Raw genomic sequence first — 18,081 nt, forward strand, 5'->3', positions numbered from 1 at the left:
CAGGGTCCTATTGGGCAAGCCCTGTAGGTATCCCGGGAGCCAGTGAGAGGTCACATGGGATCTAGGCTGAGCAGCTCTCACCAGGCCCCTGGGGCTGGGGGCTCCAATTAGAGTCTCCCAGGAGGCAGCCAGCCCCAAGGGGTGGCAATCCCCTCTGGGAGGCCCCAGTTCTGTTCCAACTGCAAACATTGCCTGTGTTTGCAGCAGCCAGAAGGCTCAGCCTTAGGACCTGTCTGCAGGGAGAGGGCTTTTCCAGGGACTGACAGGAGAGGAGGAAGGGCAGGTAGCTTGACTCCGGAGTCCACAGACTTGCTGTGTGATCTGGAGCCAGTCCTTTTCCCTCTCTGTGCCTCAGTTTGCTTCCTTGTGCAAGGAGAATTGGACTCTGACTTCTAGGGCATCTTCTAACTTCTATCTTCGTTCTCATCTCTTCCTGGTTGTCTCACTCACACGATCAGTGGTTTGCCAACATCTGTTCTGTCTCTTAATTGTCTGCCGTGCCTTACTGAACACCTCACTTTGTCACAGCAATTTTCAGCTTAATCCAATCTAATCCAACCCGCATTGCTGGTGCACCTCCAGGGAGCCAGGTCCCACGCTGGGTGCAGGGGGATAAAGATATAGCTGGAGCCTGGGTTTGGCTGCCACTGAGCTCTCAGGACAGCTGGGAGATGGGCCATGAAACCAACATCCACATGATAAGTTCTCCTGAAGCCCAGAGGAGGGATGGCACCCTGCCCAGGGGGCCTGGGTTTCAGCAAGCAACCGGGAGAGGAGGGTACTTGGGCTGGTGGAAAGGGGAAAGAAGTAGAAACATTCTTTTTATAATCACAACTACTGAAGCAGGACTGAAATTCTTGACTTCTGTTCCATTCCAGGCAGAGTGAGCAGGGCAAAATGCATAATGCATTTTGAGACGGTGAGGTGCTTGGCTTGGTTGGCTAGAATCTGGGGTGGTTTAGGGATCATGGGGAGATGACCAGTAGCAAATAAAAGGCTTTGAATGTAGGCAAGGCAGGGTGTTGTACCCTGTAATAGAACAATGATCATACAGGTCGCTTATTAACTGATTTTTATGTTTGATGCATTCATGGACGATCGTATTTAACTCTCACAAAACTCCATTGCACACATGCAGAAAATGAGGCTCAAGGTGTAAAGCAATTTGCCCAGGGTCCTAGGTCCAGGAGGCAGCAGCTTGATTCCAAGGCCCATCCTTCTAATGTCCCTTGTCCACTGTGAGCATGGTGGTGGCGGGGGGAGTCTGGAGCCACCGGCGCCTTTTAGGTGGGGAGATTTCCTCAAATAGTGACTTGGCAGCTGTGTGGGTAAGTGGGAGAGGGGTGGGAGGACAGCACCTGAGCTGGTACCATGGCGGGGGCCATGGGAAGGCCTGGTCCCTCTATGCAACTTGGCTTTTCTCCTAGTAGCTAATTCTTCTGTCCTATGTGCCCACCTACACTGTCAGCTCTGTAGGAACAGGACCTGCCTGGGTCTTCAACTGCCACTGCTTCCCTGCAGCAGCTCGAACAGAGCTAGACACAAACGTGCTCTCCTGAGTTCCGACGCCTGTGACGGGGTCGTTGTTGTTATAAGTCCTGGAGAAATGTCTGTTTCGGAGAAGATGGCACCGGTGTCCAAAGCTGTGCCGTGCTGGCACGTGTTTAACAAGGAGCTCTCACGAGAGCAAACAAGAGGCCCAATTTGGGGCAACTGCTGATTTCTGTGGCGTGAACACTCCCACCACAGCTGGTTCTGGGTGCCACCATGAGGTCACGGGATTGTGAAGAGATGAGCACGCTCTGCAAGTGGGCTCTGGATTGCTTCCTATAGGGAAAGCTCCAGGCAGCAACTCCTGGGCCAGCACCAGAGCAGACGCTGCAGCTCCTGTGGGTGCAGCTGGAGGGAGGAGTTTAGAGACACCCTGTGGATGCTTAGGAGTGGGGAGGGGTGGGACTGAGGAAGGTGGGAAGGAGGAAGGAAAAAGGAGAGTGAAGAAAAGGGCAAGAGAAGGAGAGTAGAAGACAGGAAGAGAGTAGCTGAGTGGCAGGAAAAAGAACAGAAGGAACACAGATATTCTGCGCTCTCACTGAAACTTTGGGAGAGCCCAAGGAGGAAGGGAGCCTACATTTTAGTACTCAGAAATCTGTGGTTGGAGGAGCCTAAGGTCACAAGTGGCTGAGGAGCTGAGATTGAAACCCAGGCCAAAGGGCCTCCCCACTGACTTCCTTCCATTGATTCTACCGGGATTTTAGGTGGGTGAGCCCACCAGTCTCAGCCTTCCAAGGAGGGCCCAGGACACTAACTGAGAACACGCCCTGAGCCGGGCACACAGGAAGCCCACAGCAGGACAGCCAAGGTTTCCAACCTCCGGACCTCGCAGTCCTGTTCCAGGTTGCTTCTTTCTTCCCACCTTCTTCCGGCTGGTGTGGGGAACTCTCAAGCATTTCCGTTCCAGGGAATGCCTCTGCCAAGGCCCCTGGCTCAGCAGGCCAGAAAGGATTAATTCAGATCAGAAAATAAAAGTGACATGACGACCAACCACCTAGCATTCTCTGACATCACTTTCTGCCTTTTAAGACACATTTGTAAGAAAACCAGGGAATTAAATAAATTCTCTCCTGTTCAAGATACAATTGCAAGGCTCTGAAGGGCATTAGGATAAAGGCCCTTTAAGATCTCAGATTTGGTAAAAAAAAAAAAAAACAAGCAAACCTTAACATTGCAGGGACCGGCTGAACTAAATGACAAACTGTGATAAATCACACACAGACACACAGGCCAAGTGGAACGCTGACTCCGTGTCACAGAATGGCACTTCAGTGATGGTGGCCCTGGGTGTCTCCGTGGTTCCTGACCAAGTGTCCACACCTGGACTCCATTTCCTCCTCCCCACAGCTCTGAAGACTTTGTCAGTCCCGTTCTAGAGATGAGCGCACCGAAGCCCCAAGGGTAAACTGTCTGGACCAAGGTCACACAAAGTCAAAATCAGAGCTACCAGGGATCTCAAACTAGTGGCCCACAGGCCAAATGGGTCCCACCTGTGTTTGGTCAAGTGGCGTCAGCTTAGAATTTTAAAACATGCATTCACATGCTTTGTGGACACATGTTCTCTGATTTACTACAAGTTCTACTGTGACTGCCATCTTGTTCCCGACCACTTATTTCTTCAACCTGCCTGGCCCTCAATGGCCCCTGAGTTTGCAATCCTAATGTGCACAATGCAACCCAGAGAGCTCTTACTCTGAGCGGTAGAAGAAGGAACAGGTTAGTATTGTCCCTTCCTTAGGAGGATATGCAAAAATCTTGGGGGGATGATGTGTATAAAAGCATGCTCAGTATTATAATTTTATATTTGGGAAACAACAAACCCTACCATTACCTTAATATAAGCTTAGTTAGATTGAAAAGAGTTGAGAGAACCACTTTAGGACAGTTTGCAAGAATGAGGGAGTATATTTTCAGAGTCAATTAAGGGTCAGATTCCAGGGTCTCAAATATTTCCCACCATAGAAAGCTCATTTCCTTTTTAAAAGGCTGAATGAATGCTCACTTCAGCCAATGCATCTGATGCATCTGTTCTTGATTCACTCACTTAGCTTTCAAAAAGAACCTTTGCAGTAGGCACCCTCCCTTCTTTGTAAAGTGAAACATTCCACGTAGCAAGAATAACCTACCCATTTGGGAAAAATGGGATTTCTACTGAGCAATTTTCTCAAGTTCCATGCACAATAAACCAATTCAAGGGGTATTCAGAGATTATTTGTCATGACCTATGATAGGGGCAGGCAGAGCAAGGCAGTGGGTACAGGCACTTGCCTAGAGGAAATGAAACCTGTTGTTTTTAATTGATTTTGATTTTGAGAGAGAGCGCGAGAGAGAAAAGCATCAATTTGTTGTTCTACCTATTTACGCATTCATTGGGTGCTTCTCGTATGTGCCCTGACTGGGGATTAAACCCGCAACCTTGGTGTAAGGGGATAACGCTCAACCAACTGGGCTACCCGGCCAGGACGAGTAAATCTGGTTTTGAGTCTCAGTTCAGGTACTGTGTGGCTGAAGGTCAGTCACCAACCTCTCTAAGACAAAGGTGATAATATCTACTTTTAGGGCTGCTGTGAGGATTAAATGGGAGAATATGTAAAGTGGCTATAATGTGTACCACCTGGAACACAGTAAATGTTTGACGCCTGGCAGAGAGTATAGTAGGTCACCTGATTAGGCCTAGCATTATTTGTTTTTGTTTTCTGTTTTGTAACTGTGGGGGAAAGTCCGGGGTAGAATGTCAAGATTACCTTCAGCTACAGGCAATCAGTGTAAGGGCATGATAGGAGCCAGTGGGAAAGGCTGACCAAAGCAAATTCTCGCAGCCAAGTGTTTGTTGAACACGGTGCCCAAAGTGGACGTGGGTGCGCCCGGCCGGCCTGCGAGCAGCACATCAGTTCACATCGGGGTGAACCTCAACTGCCTTCATTCGTTCCCGGCGCTTCTCTCAGCGCGGAAGCGTCGGGATCCAAGGCCTCAGGCTCACAGCCTCCTGCCCCGGCACCTGGCCCTGGCCCGTAGACCCTGAGGAGGGGCAGCAGACAATAGGCCCTCCCCTCCCGGAACCCAGAAGCGGGACGCTGTCCCTGGGGGTGGCTTGGCGCAGACAGGTTTGCGGAAACCAACAACATGGCTGCTCGCCTCCCAGTGGTCAGGACCCCAGCCCTCGCCATTGCTTCTGAAACAGCCCAAGGCCCGAGTCCAGCACCCTCTTTCTGCTTCCAGAACGGAATGGGGTTGTCTGCCAGCTCTCATCGCGTCTCTGCCAGCATGCAAATGATGGACTCTGGGGTTTCTCAGGGTGTTAACCCCATGCGCTCCGATTCCCGAGCAGGTAAGTAAATCTACTGTGCCAGCTGTGCTGGAGCGAGAAATGAAGGTGTGTGTGGGTGAGAGTATTTATTTTCCAAGATCGTTTGCAACGTGGAGTCATTTAGATAACTGCAGAGAGAAAACACAATTTCCCCTAGTGTGGTTTGCACATGTACTTTTAGGGACGGTACATTTGCAGGGAGGTACATCAATCAGGTTTTTCAAATGCAAAAATATTTATGCATATTTTTGGTGATGAGGACTGTTCATTCTGATATTCACCAGCCTGGAATAAAGAGTCTGCTATTTGTCATTCTTTTAATCCTCACCCAAGGATATGTTTATTGGTTTTAGAGAGGGCGGGCAGAGAGGTGGGAGGAAAAAGAGACAGAGGAGAGACATTGATGTGAGAGAGAAAAATTGATCAGTTGCCTCCTGTACTTGCCCTGGCTGGGGATTGAATCTGTTACCTAGGTACCATATGTGCCAGGATCCGGAATCAAACCTGCAACCTTTTGGTGTATAGGACAATGCTCCAACCAACCGAGCCATTTAGCCAGAGCATATCTTGCTTTAGCCATTCCGCTCTTCTAACTCCACAAATTAGAAGCAATGCATGGTTAGAAGCGACAGACCCTTCTCCTACATCTCCTCTCTGGTTAATGGTAATAGCGACTGATGATTGAGCTATGCCCAAGAGTGGGGCTTGATGCTCTACCTACCTTATTTCACAAAAAAATCCTAGGAGGTAGTCTGTTATTACCTCCCTTTTGCATATAAAGACATTGAGGCTCAAAGAAATGAAATGACTTGCCCAGGGCCACACAGCTAGGAAGTGGGAGGAAGGGCTTTGACTTTGCACCAAAGCTGAGGTTTGGAGCTACCTTGCTGTACTGTTTCCCCATCCCTCCTGTGCTGGAAGTGTCCCTCCTGGCCGGTCAGATCTCCACGAGCACCCTCCTTAACAGCCTTTAGAGAGGTCTGGGTGCTCTGACTGCAGTGCTCAGAGCTGGCTCCCTTCTGGGTCCTGATGCCACCATCCGCCCTCCCCCTCACAGTCTTCCCCACCACCCCCAACCCTCAGCAGTAGTTTGTGGTTTAAATCCCAGCGTCACCTCTGGCCTGCTTGCATGACCTGAGGAAAGAATCACTACACCTCTCTTCACTTCACTTTGTGCCTCCATGAAGAAAGTGAAGGTGATTATCCCTTTCTGTCAAGGTCACAGGAAGGATGAAACTAGACAAAGCCGTTTCCTCACACCTACTCCCAGCCCCACTAGCCCCGAGCATCCTTTATGGGGAATCTCAAACCCTAGACACAGTCCCCTCCACTCTTTCACTTGTTCCAGCAGCTCCCGAATCAGCATTCAACACACATCACTCTGCCTTGTACAACGCCATTATCTCCGGAGGACACAGGCTCCGTTGCCATGGCAACCAGAGTCCTTCCACCAACTCTATTTAATAATTTCTCAACAGTGGAGCTGGGCTGACTTGGGGCAGGAGGAAAAGCACTGAGTTAGGGGTTAGAAGCTCCAGGTCTTTGTACCTGTGGGCCTAGGACTTCTCTCTCAGCCTTGGTTTACCCATTAGTAATGCAGAGGTGTCTGAAATGGGTGGGTTTTGTGGCTTTCTCTGGCCTAGAAAAACCGGAGAAATAGCCTTTGAGGTCCAGAAAGTGAGAGGCAGGGAACACAGAGCTACTGAAGAGGGCTTGGAGGTTTGAGCGACATTTCAAGTCCACAAGAAGAACCAGGAGCTGCCTTTGGTGACTGCACTCTCTCCTTCTGCTGACTTGCCTGCAAAGTGTCACTTTTCAGACATGAGTGCAATCTCTGTGACCCTCCATGTTCAGGGCTGGGTTTGGTGGGAGACAGATTTTCTTGCACCCATCACAGCCCTCACTCTGCCCAATGTGCAGATGTGTAAACTGAGTCTCAGAAAGGGCAAAGGGGTCATCTGTGGTTAGCCAGCAAGTAGAAAGTCCAGCCATCCAGAAAGGCCAAGTCAGTGGTGCCTAGAGAAGAGAGCCAGCCTGCTACCCTGTCCCTCTGCCCCACTCAGCCCACCTGTGGGCTGACCTTGCTCCAGCTCCCACCTGTGTGGCCTCGGGCTCTCACTTAAGGAGTCACACAATCAAAAGCAAGGGGTAAGTACCTACTATGTGTCCTCCACTATGCTGGGCACTGGAGACCCAGAAGACACAGCATTCCTGCTCTTAGGAAATTTATGGTTTTCACTGTGAGCAGCTCTTCAAAGCAGAAACAATGTCTGCTTTGCCTCCATGATCCACAGAAGGGCCTGGCACACAGTAGGTGCTCAAAGTAGAGTTTATTTGGTAGAGTTCTTTGTCCACATTTGGACAATCTCCCTGGAGGAGCCACTGGTGTCCCCAGCTCCAAGGAGCTGCTGCAGACCCAGTGCTGGGGACGAGACTGGTATGGATGAGGCTCTGTAACTTGTCTGGCTCCAAGGGAGGGGGTAGCTCTGCCCTGGCCCGTGATGATGGCACCATTTCTAGGCATAGCCATTGTAGCTCAGTGGTGCTATTTAACTCCTCTGGGGTTGGCATTCTCATTTAATACTCGTGGCATAATTAACAGTGCCACATCTGCTCTGTCATTAGTGGCATTCACTGCCATTTGAGAAAGGGCTCTTATCTTCCCCAGTCATTAGTCTCGGGAGGCTATTAAGGGGGAAATGGAGGAGGAAGTGGGGCATGAAGCCTCCCTTTCCCTGTCTGCAAGCCAGGAACTGCTGATCGTCCTGTCCAGTCCAAACCCCTTGGCTTTATGGACTGAGAACACAAAGCTCAGAGAAGGGAAGGACCCTGCCCACGGTCCCCAGCAGGCTCAAGGCTATCGGACTGGAGGCTGCCCTCCCACTTCTTTCTTGGGTCTGCAAGCCCAGGCCTTGGGATCCTGCAGACCCAGGTCTGAGTCACAGCTCTGCCACATGCCAGGGGCCACCTAGGACAACCACATGAGTTCAGTAGGCTTCAGTTTCCTTATTGAGGATCCTGGGACACTGCTTGGAAAGTGCTCCACTCAGTGTCTGGGTCACAGTCAGAGCTCAAAACTGGGGCTTGTACACATCTGATTATTTGGGTCACCGTGCTGAACCAACTTGTTAAACATGTACATGTAATACATGTATGCATTTAAATTCTATCATCACAGGATACTCTCCAGCAAGACTCCTTCCCCACCCCGAAGCCCACCTGTTTTTTAATCATAAGTGAGTTCTTGACCTCAAGCTCTGGAAACATCTGATTCGGGAGCAAAGGGGTTCAGGTGGCAGTGAGGCTGGATCGCAGGATGGAGCTCAGACAGAGCATGGGGATCCAGTTGTTCAGTGTGCTGGGCAACCCAGAGCTAGCAGCTCCACCTCCCTTGGCCTCAGGGTGGTCCTCCTGCCCATGGGGACAGTGGCATCCATCCCCCAGCATCATCTCACCAGCCTCAGGCAGCCCAAGCCTGATGCCCAGGAGGCTCTCCATACTCGGTGGTCGGGGCCAGGCTGGCCACACAGACAGGGGACACATCAAACTCTCAGGTATCCCTGCTGCCCCCAGCACCCCAGAAGTCAGTTCCTAAAACTTGTGATATTTCACAATCTCCAGCACAGACAGCAGTTCAAGGGCAGGGGAAAGGTGAGATTGTTGCCAGGACGAGTGGTTTCCATTCCACATCCCCTCCGCTTCTACCCTCTTGTCTGGACATGGCTTGGCACCACACTGCCCACTCCTCCAGGGGGGCCCAATGTTCTGAGGCTCATGTCTGAACACTCTCCCACACCTTCCTGGTTATCAAGGCCCTTAGATCCTTCTAGACAATCTTGCGGGGTCCCGAGTGTTCATTTTCACCCAAATCCATCTAGATAAGCACACTTGTGAGCCTGCATGTGTGTCTGAGAGAATCATCCCTTCCTTTCTCCCCACATGCCATCACCATGGCAAAGACACCTTCGCCTCTGGCCAGAGCTCAGGAAAGATACCATGGCTCTTTTCTCCTAGACCTCAGGCTGTGCCTCCCCACACTGCCCTGCAAACTCCATCCCTGTGCACTCTGCACTCTGCCTCCTACAGACCCCGGCTTGTCTGGGTACCTTCCCAAGGGGCTACCTGGCAAATTTGGATTTGGGCTTAGTAAAGGTGATTCCCATCAGCTGGGAAAACAGAGGTCAGGGACAAGGGCGTTAAGGGCTCCCTGAGCTTCAGTTTCTCCATCCAAAAGATGGAGATACTGGTAATAATAGATTTCACTTGGAGCTCTCAGGGCTATTGCACGCTTCAATTGAGAAAGCACTTAATGAAATTCTACATAAATGTTAAGTGTGCATGTACTCACATGTGTGCAAAGAGGCTTATTTGAGTCCAGGTCATTCTGATTTGAGCTTTATGAGAAAACTAACTTAAAAATGTTTATTTTTGTTTGAAAAAAGATTCTTCTTCAGGATATAAAGGACCATATTTTCTTCCCCTAGAATACTTTACCCAGGATCAAAAGAAAGTAGAGCTGCAAGAGCATATTTTTTCCTGCAAACTGTAAAGTACCATTTTGATGTCCGGGAATACTGTTATAAGCCCTAAGTCCCAGCAAACGGCAACACTGATACCAAACGTCATTGCTTCCTTCCTTGTGGCTCCTGCCCTCCCCCTGTACAGAACCTGCTCATCAAACAATAAGGCCATGAGAGCAACCTGCTGTCAATGTCTTTCGGGGCATCTTTGACCTTGAATGTCCCTCTGGCCAGGGCTCAGTTATCTCAAGAGCTGGCATGTGACACTGATCTTGCAGACACTATGCAGCTGACAGGTGGGCAGAGCTTCAGGCCACTGTCCGAGGCAGTATCCTCCAACCTGGCCTGTGTGCCAGGATCCCATCCGGCCCAGGAAGCTGGGGGCCCCTTTTGCCAAGAGTCAGACTCAAGAGGGCCCCTGAACCCCTAATGTGGCCCGTTCCACCTAGCCGCACACCCCCTGCTTTCAGAGCACCACAGCCAATTGCTTTGCAAGACCTGGACTCCTTGTAATTTCCAATTTGTGAGAAATGTAAAAATAGAAGGCCTTTTGCTGCAGGCAGCTTGCATCAAATTGGATGCCATTTCCGTGTCATGTCAGATCACGATAAACGAAGCTGATGGCTTTGTTGGCCACTCTCAGTGGCTTCCAGAACAGCCAAAGGGTGATGACAAATTGGGGACACCTAAGAATGAGGGAATGGGAGCTGGGTGCACAACGTCAACACCAGTTTTAAATGAATTTAAAGTCTAAGTCACGGATATATGGCAACAGGCTGGGCAGCTGGGTGCGAATTCCAGTTCCGCAACTTAGCAGCTGAGGGACACTGGGTACAATTCATCTCTTTGGGCCTCAGCTTCCCCAGTTATTAAACAGTGGCTGTCATGCTATTGGCCTCCCAGAGCTTTGGAAAAGCTCCAAGGACAGAAAAGGATGGGAAATGCTCTCTAACTGTGCAGCTCCTTAAATGGGGAGCCATGGTCCTTGCTAAGTGACAACACCAGGGGCTTTTCCTTTGTGCCTGAGTTGGGGCTCCAGTGCCATTGAGAAGCCCAGCAACCCTGCAGCCAGTGCCCAAACCTCTCGCCTTATCTGTTTCTTCATCTGTAAAGGGGCAATTCCACTACATACCTCATAGGGTTTTGTGAAAATTAAATACAATAATATTAACTAAAGCACACACCACATTCCCTGGCAAATCATCAACCTGCAATAACTGTTAATTATTATTATTGTTGATATAATCATTGAAAAAATATTGAGTGGGCTCTTTGTTTTCCTGTTTATGACTGAATCCAAGCCTACACTGAAATATCACAGCTTGTGTTCACACCTACAGTTTATGCCAGGCAACCCTTATCTCCACCGTTAGCTGGCTTCCCTCTTCCTCCCTCATCCCCTTCTCCTGGCTCCAGAAGGCTTCAGGTGAGCTCCAACAGAACACGCTGGAAGTTCATAAAGCTTACTGAGGCACATTTCCTGGAAAGCCCTATTTTGGAGTCCACATCTAGCCTCCTACCCTTTTGCCCTTTCTAGCGCCACTTTCTTTCCCTCTACCTCCTAGTGACCTTCAGGGAATGGGGGAAAGGTGACAAAAGGGACTGCTGACGCGGGGCCCATTTGCGGAGCTGGAGCCGAGAAATGCCACAGGGCAGTGGACAAGCGTCTGATGAAATCCTTCCTGAGAGGGGGCCTTGCTGCTCTTTGCCACTGGAGTCAACCCAAGGTTGTTCTCATCATGCCAAGGGCTGTGCTCTGCCCCTATCCTCTGGGCACAGAGAAGCTGGGGTGACTGCACGGTTGCATTGAAGGGGCAGTTCTGACACGGGCAAAGACAGGCCTGAAGCTGGGTACACCTCGGGTCAGGTGACAGCGATGGGCTTGGGCATCCCACTCGCTCCCAAGGACAAAGGGGATTTATTTTGGGAAGAAGGGGGCTGGAGGCGGCAGGCAAGGCTTAATAGATAGAGGCTGACACTCAGCCTGTGAGGCACACACAAGCGAGAGAGGGAGAAAAGGTGTGTCCAAATTCTGAGTCACCTTTATCTCCACTGACAGGAAGTGTCTTTTTGTGATGGCAAGAAGCCACTTGGCTTTCATGCTTTATTTCACGTTGCTCTTAGCACGTGCCAGCAAGGTAGAGGAGCAGCCTGATGGCGGACCCGAGGGGCCTCCCCATCGATCATCAAGTCCCGACCATCACCCCACCACATCACTCTGCACAGGTGAAGACCTACATCTAGAGACTCAGCAGCAGTGAGGCCAGTGTTGGCTGGGAAATTGGAAGAGCAGGGTTCAAATCCCTGCCCTACCTTGTCTCGCTGTGTGACCTTGGGCAAGTCACTCACCATCTCTGAACTGCAGTTTCCTCACCTCTGCAGTGGAGGATCAGAACTGTACCTGCTGCACAAGGTTATTGAGGAAGCTGGGCACATTAGAAGCTTTCAGTACTCCATTCCTTCCTTCTGGCAGGGACGAGAACTTCCCCAAGGTCACCTGGCCAGAAAATGGCAGTACCCCAGCTCAAGTCTAACCCATCCAGGGCTCATTCCTGGTCGTGGTCTCAGATGGCTCAATGGCACCGGTATATATTGTAGGTAGGTCCAACTTCCATCCATGCTGGTTTTATTCTAAGACACTTCCTGAGTGCCCGCTGTGTGCTGGGCCATGCATAAACAAATTCATGGCCTTGGAGCTCCTGGTTGCCAGGCATGTGAAATTTAGGGGACAACAGCTGTTGTGCTTCTTTCAGCTTTGATGGACTTAGTCTTTTTCTTTGTCATTACCCTCTGAGTTGCCTAACTCCTTGGCCCCTAGAAGCCCCTCCCACCCCCATCTCGAGGTCCTGGGGGACCTACTTCTCACCACGCTTCCAGTCCTGGCATAGTCACGCATTAGGAAAGATGGTTCCCACTTTCTCTCCCAGGCAGCTGCCTCTCTCCTGTGTGGTTCTTAGGGATTGCCCCACTCTGCAGATGCTATGCCAGACAAGCCAGGCTGTGTGTCCTGCTGAACTCACTGTTTGTCCTTCAAGGACTGGCCGCCGAGCCAGTGCTTTGCTGGAGGGAGAGTGCTTTCTTTGTTTGCCGCCTGCCTCACAATTTATATCTGAGGCTCAGGGGAGGCTCAGCCATTTTGCCCTGGTTGCTCTGGGGAAAGGTCCCTCCCACTCCTTGCTCCAGAGAGAGACCGGGGGTCCGAGAAGCCTGTAGTCCCACTGACCTCCTTTGTTCTGGAATTTGGGAGTTGAGGTAGCCTTTTCGGACTCCATTATGAATACATTTTCCCCAAAGTTCCCAAAGAGAGAAACTAGGCACCCAAGAACCCGTTCTCTCACCAAGCCCCCACCTTGTGTCACAGAAAAATGAAGGTCAGTTCCAAAGTCCACTTGCATAGCCTGACAGTCTCTGATTTTGGGGGTGTCACCAAAGCTCAGGAGCCATTTTATTCAGCACCCCCTCCCCCTGCCAGTTGTTCATGTGGGTGAGGCTGAGCTTCCAGAGACAGGAAGGCAAAGCTCCAGCCTCACATTAGGAAGAAACGGGGTGTTATCATTTGGCTTTTTAAAATCCAATCTTCTTCTTAGGGTTCACGTCTATTTGGGGAGGATACTAGCTCAGAGACTCAGCTGGGGGACAGAGAAGAGCTGCCAGGTCTGAGTTCCTTGTCTGAAGACTAAGCCAAGCTAGGACAGGGCATCTGTGGGTGCCGGCCGAGGGGACCTGGCGGTACATGGAGACCTGATGGTCTTTGCCTCGGGCAGCCGTGGCAGGCACAGTCGCCATCCCCCGGGAGTAAATGCCAGAACACAAGACAAGGTGAGCGTGGTGCCCTGGTGGCAAAGGGGCACCATCCTTAAAACCTCCGGTGGAGCCCCTGCACCCCACATCCCTAGGGGAAAGGAGAGGGGAGGCCAGCGAGAGCTTGTGTGCGCTCAGCCCGAGCTGTGGTGCGCTTTTTAGCCAACATTTCTTGAGAGCTGGAGCTGCCCTGGGATAGGGAGGAGGTGTCCCGTCCCCAAGTCGCCGGCCTCCTTAGCCTTTGGAGAATAAATGATGGGCACTGCTCTGTCTCGATACAGCTGACTCTGAGAGAGAAAAGTGGCGTACGGTCCCCCAAACATTCACTCTCGGGTCCCCCCCTACCCCTTGGGGAATGGATGCGATGCTTCGACGGTTCCAGCAGAGTCCAGCGCCAACCCGGGGGGTCCAAGTGGCCCCGAGACAAGGAAGGGACATGCGATTCTGGTGACTCTCCCTGGAGTCCCCTGCCCTCGGAGCCTCCCTAGGGAATGGCCGGGACGATCGTCGACGGACGGAGCGGTGCTCTGGCTCCTTCAGGTGGCCCCAGGCGAGGCGAAGTGCGGGGGTTAGAATCTCCGGGTGTCCGCCCCCCACCCCGCCAGGCCCACCGCGGCGGCTCGGGGCGCCTGGCCGTCCTGCGCCGACTGTCCCGAGCTTTGCGCCCCACGCCCCGACGCCGGCCGTCCGTTCCTACCTGCGGCCGGGGCTGGGGCTGCCCGCGGCGGGCGCTACGCGGGCAGCTCGGCCACTCTGGTGAGCTCCGGGCGCGGGGCCACTCTCCGCACGGTCCGCGCTGCGCTCCCGGCTTCTGGGTTCCTCCGCTCCGTGCAGCCGGCCCGCAACCTCGCCGCTCGCTCGGGCTCGGTCTTTCGAGGGCGGGCGGAGGGATGCGGGGAAGGGAGGCGACGGGGGAGCGCGGGACAGAGGGGCGGGAAGCGCGGGCGGGGGCGTGGCCGCTGCGCAGGAGCCCGCCCACCCGGGGAGGGGCTTGCCTGCGCCTCCCGTCCCCTGCGCGGGTCCACCGCCCCACCGCCCCACCGCCCCACCGCCCCACCGCCCCACCGCCCCACCGCCCCCTCGCCCCCTCGCCTCCGCCCGCAGGGGCCGCGCTCCCAGGTGCTCCCTCGCAGCGTCTTCGCCTGAAGCCTGGGTCCTTTTCCTCACCCCTACTGCTGTCCTTTTCTTACCCATCTTCCCTCTTTCTCCCATTTCCCCCTTCCATTTCCCCCTCCACATCTCCCTTGCTTCTCTCCTCTTTCTCCTTTCTTCCCTCTCTCCTTTCCCCACTCCCTCTCCTGTCTGGCTGGCTCCACGCTCCCTTCCTCCTCTCTCTCCCTCTTTCCGGTTCCTCCAGTCTGGTGCCCTCGTCCCTGCCTTGGCTTTGGGGTCCTCAGGCTGTCTTGGTCTCAGTCTCCCAGTCCCTTTCAACATGGATTTCTCTCTTGGTTTTTCTCTTTCCACCTCGTAAGTTTGCTTCTGTTGGTCTTTTTGTTCTTTTCTCTGTCCCCCTCATCTCTGGATTTCTCTCTTGGGTTTTCTCTTTCCACCTCATAAGTTTGCTTCTGTTGGTCTTTTTGTTCTTTTCTCTGTCCCCCTCATCTCTGTAGGTTACAGGGTCCTCAGTGTGGGTGTGGGGTGGGTTCCTGCCTCCTCTCTGCCCCGCTTCGCCTCCCCAGCAACCTCCCCTGTCTATTGCAAGGGGGACGAAGCTTTTGGCCTGGAGCTAACAGCCTCTTGGGACCAGGCTGAGTGTGTGCTGTGGCAGGGAGGGGTGAGTTGGAAGGGACTTCCCATCTGCTGCCAGGGGTTGATCACAGAGACACAATTGGCTGTGTGTGTTTTGGATGGACAGATGGATAAACAGATGACAGAAAAGGGAAACACAGCCTGGAAAAAACACCCAGGAATGACAGCAGAACTGGAGACACCCTCTTCTTTTCCAGTTCTTAAGGTTTGATGCTTGCCCCAAAGAAGCCCTTCTCCCAGCCAGTCCCAGCCTAGTGTCTGAGGACTCCCTCCCTTCCCCTTGCTAAGTCCTGGCCACATCTTCCTTTCACAAATGTTCCTGGGAATGGGGCCATGACTGCTTTTCCCTTTGTATCCCCCAAGGACTCTCAGAAAAGATTTCTTCTCTCCAGCCTGGACCTACTCTTCATCTCCTCTGTCTGTGCCCAGGGCTGGCCTTTGCCCATTGACTTCCCACGCCCCCACCTAGCTCCACAGTCTGATCATCCTTCCTGGGGTCCCACAACACGCAGTGCTCCCCAAGGTCACCCAGTCTTCTCTTGCGTCTTTCCCCACACTCTCGGCCACAGCATGGAATCTTTATATCTTTTTTGACTCATCCATTCCTCCTCGCTCACTGGTCCCCAGGTCCTTGTGACCTCCACCAGTACTTCACATGAATATTTATTGAGCGCCTTCTATTTGCCAGGCACTACCCTAGGCTCTGGAGACACAGCACTGGGCAAGACAGAAAGGCCACAGACCTCAAGGTGGTCTTGGACCAGTGTGAGAGACAGGCTTTTGTCAAATAACCACACAAGCCCAGAGTGACAAGATCTGCCAGGACCACACATTTCAGGGGCTCCCAGTCCAATTTGGGATTGTCAGGAAAGGTTTCTTCAAGGAAGTACACTTGTGGTCCAAAGGATGAATAGGAGTCATCTGAATGGAGATGTGGGCACAGCTTTGAGAAAGGGTGTGCAGTTAGCAAAGATGGAAGCTGTTTTCCACTTGCTTGATATTCATGTCAACTTCTTTAAGGGATAACACGTCAATTTTAATATGGGGAACTTCCCTTCTTCCACTCACATTCATGTGGCTGGATGGGGTTCCCTCCTTCCAGAGGTGGGTATGAGACCTAGAACACATTAATTACCATGACCATAATGGGGGGAACATGTGACATATGCTGGGTCAATGGAAACTCTCCAAGGGACCTTTGCTAAAATTATTGTCAAACAGAAGCTTAAGGCCTGATGAATATTATTTGAGTCCCTGGGTTCAGCCATGCCTGAAGGCTATTTAGTTATTTAAATTTCCTTAAGTTTCTTTTGTCACTTAAGCAAGTCTGGATTCTTTTTATGTTGCTTACAACTAAAATAGTCCTGCTGAATCTAGTACTGGGTTAAGATATATAAAGCGTTACTTATATAAAGGAATAATAATAACCACTTCCATCCTCCTTCCTTTCTTCAGGTCTCCTGAATAGCCTCACACAAAATTTGTCTCTTTTGTTTTTCTTATTCTTGCTCAGAAGTTAATTTCCCTCCATTTTCATTGCTCTAAATGTATTTTGCCTACACGTGGAAGCAAACCCTGGCTGTCAGTTTCGTAGCATGACCATCTGATGCTGGATTGTCTCCTCAACATTCCCTGCTCCCTGCCCATCTCCCCACACCTCCATGACTGTCCAGTATCTGTCTTCACATCTCCAGGGATGAGGACCTCATTATGCTACCAGGGAAATAGTTTCAAACAACAAACTCATATTAGTTGAGTTCTAAGAACTGCAGTGGGGCTTTAGATAAGGGACACTGTACTGTGAATTATGGTGGCTGCATGCAGGGTCTCTGTGTCCTTCCCAAAAGCCCAGGCTAAAGCCTTTCAGAGAACTCACATGCATTCCTTGTGGGCTAGAGTGATGGGTTCTGTTTAGCAGTGTTCCCAAAATGTGGGCTGGCAGCCACTGGTGGGAGCTAGGATAATTTTCAATGTAGTAGAATAACATGGCATGCAAAAGCTCTTTCATACTCATCTGCCTGTAACATCCTTGTGATTTTTGTCCATGAGCAAGTCTCAGGTTAGTGCTAATTTGTCTTCAACACCTCTTAAGTGCATGTCCTAATCCCATTTTAAGTAAGAGAGATGAGTCTTAGGACTCCAGCCTTGGTAGACAATAATATCTAGTTAGAATTGACTGCATTGCTCATTTCTCCTTGGGTTTATTTTAATGGAGACCTATTTCTGGCAAGTAATACTGATCTTCTAGTTATAGTATGATGTACAGTTTCTTTTTGAGATACATTTATTTAATCTAAAAAAGGAAAATATTTAAGTAAGTAAAAATAGACACATTACACAGATTTTTGCAAAACTCCTGTGTCTGGTTTGCAAATGACTAAAGTTTGAGTAGCCTAATTTACAGAAGCATTTCACCCATGTGTTTATTCACTCAGCAAACGTTTACTGAGCACCTCTGAGCATGAGGCACGGGGAAATCTAGACAAAGAGGTAACACAGTTGATAGGAGACTCCATTAGAGACAAGAGGGCCTGAGCATGGAAAGGCTTAACCTTCACATGAAAGGATTAGACTTGACCCTGGGGGGCGCTGGAGAGACACTGAATGTGCTGGAGTAGAAGAGTGAAGGGTAAGGCTTAAGAAAGCTGAGATTGGCCAGGTATGCAAGGGGGATTGAAGGGAAGAACATTGGATGTCAGGAGACCTGTGGGGGCTGTTGTATTGCAGGGCTGACATGAGGAAGTCTAGCAACAAGCAGAGTTCCTAGCACATAGTAGGCTTTCAGTAAATGTTTGAAAAATTATTGTTAACATTATTGTTATAGTCCTCTCCCTTTCTTGACTTGGAGTAATTCATTGAGTCATAGATTTACAAGGTGTCAGACTGGACATGGCCCTTAGATATTACCTAATTGAATCATTTTATTTTAGAAATGGGTAAACTGAGGCCCAGAGAGAGGCAATGACTTGCCTAGCTAACTGGTGACAGAGCCGGGAAGATGATGACTACTAGCTACATTTTGGAGCTCTTGCTGTGTGTTCATTATTGACACATGGGGAAACAGAGGCCCAGAGGGTGGCCGGCCCAAAGTCACACAGGTAGAGAGAAGCAGAGCTGGGGTCCAGCCCAGGCCCAGCCACCTCCAAAGCCAGT

General features: G+C 51.1%; 1 protein-coding gene across 1 annotated transcript in view; it reads right to left on the bottom strand.

Moving 5' to 3' along the window:
- Positions 1 to 14,066, bottom strand: part of SLC6A1 (solute carrier family 6 member 1) — a 41,402-nt gene extending 27,336 nt beyond the window's left edge. Inside the window, exon 1 of the mRNA XM_045832455.1 lies at positions 13,877 to 14,066. The gene's annotated coding sequence lies outside the window, so the exon portion shown is untranslated. The remainder of the gene's footprint in view (positions 1 to 13,876) is intronic.
- Between the last annotated feature and the right edge of the window lie 4,015 nt (positions 14,067 to 18,081).

This window comes from Phyllostomus hastatus, unplaced genomic scaffold (assembly GCF_019186645.2).
Source record: "Phyllostomus hastatus isolate PE091 unplaced genomic scaffold, TTU_PhHast_1.1 phas_contig_16, whole genome shotgun sequence".
NCBI classification, from domain to species: Eukaryota; Metazoa; Chordata; class Mammalia; order Chiroptera; family Phyllostomidae; genus Phyllostomus; species Phyllostomus hastatus.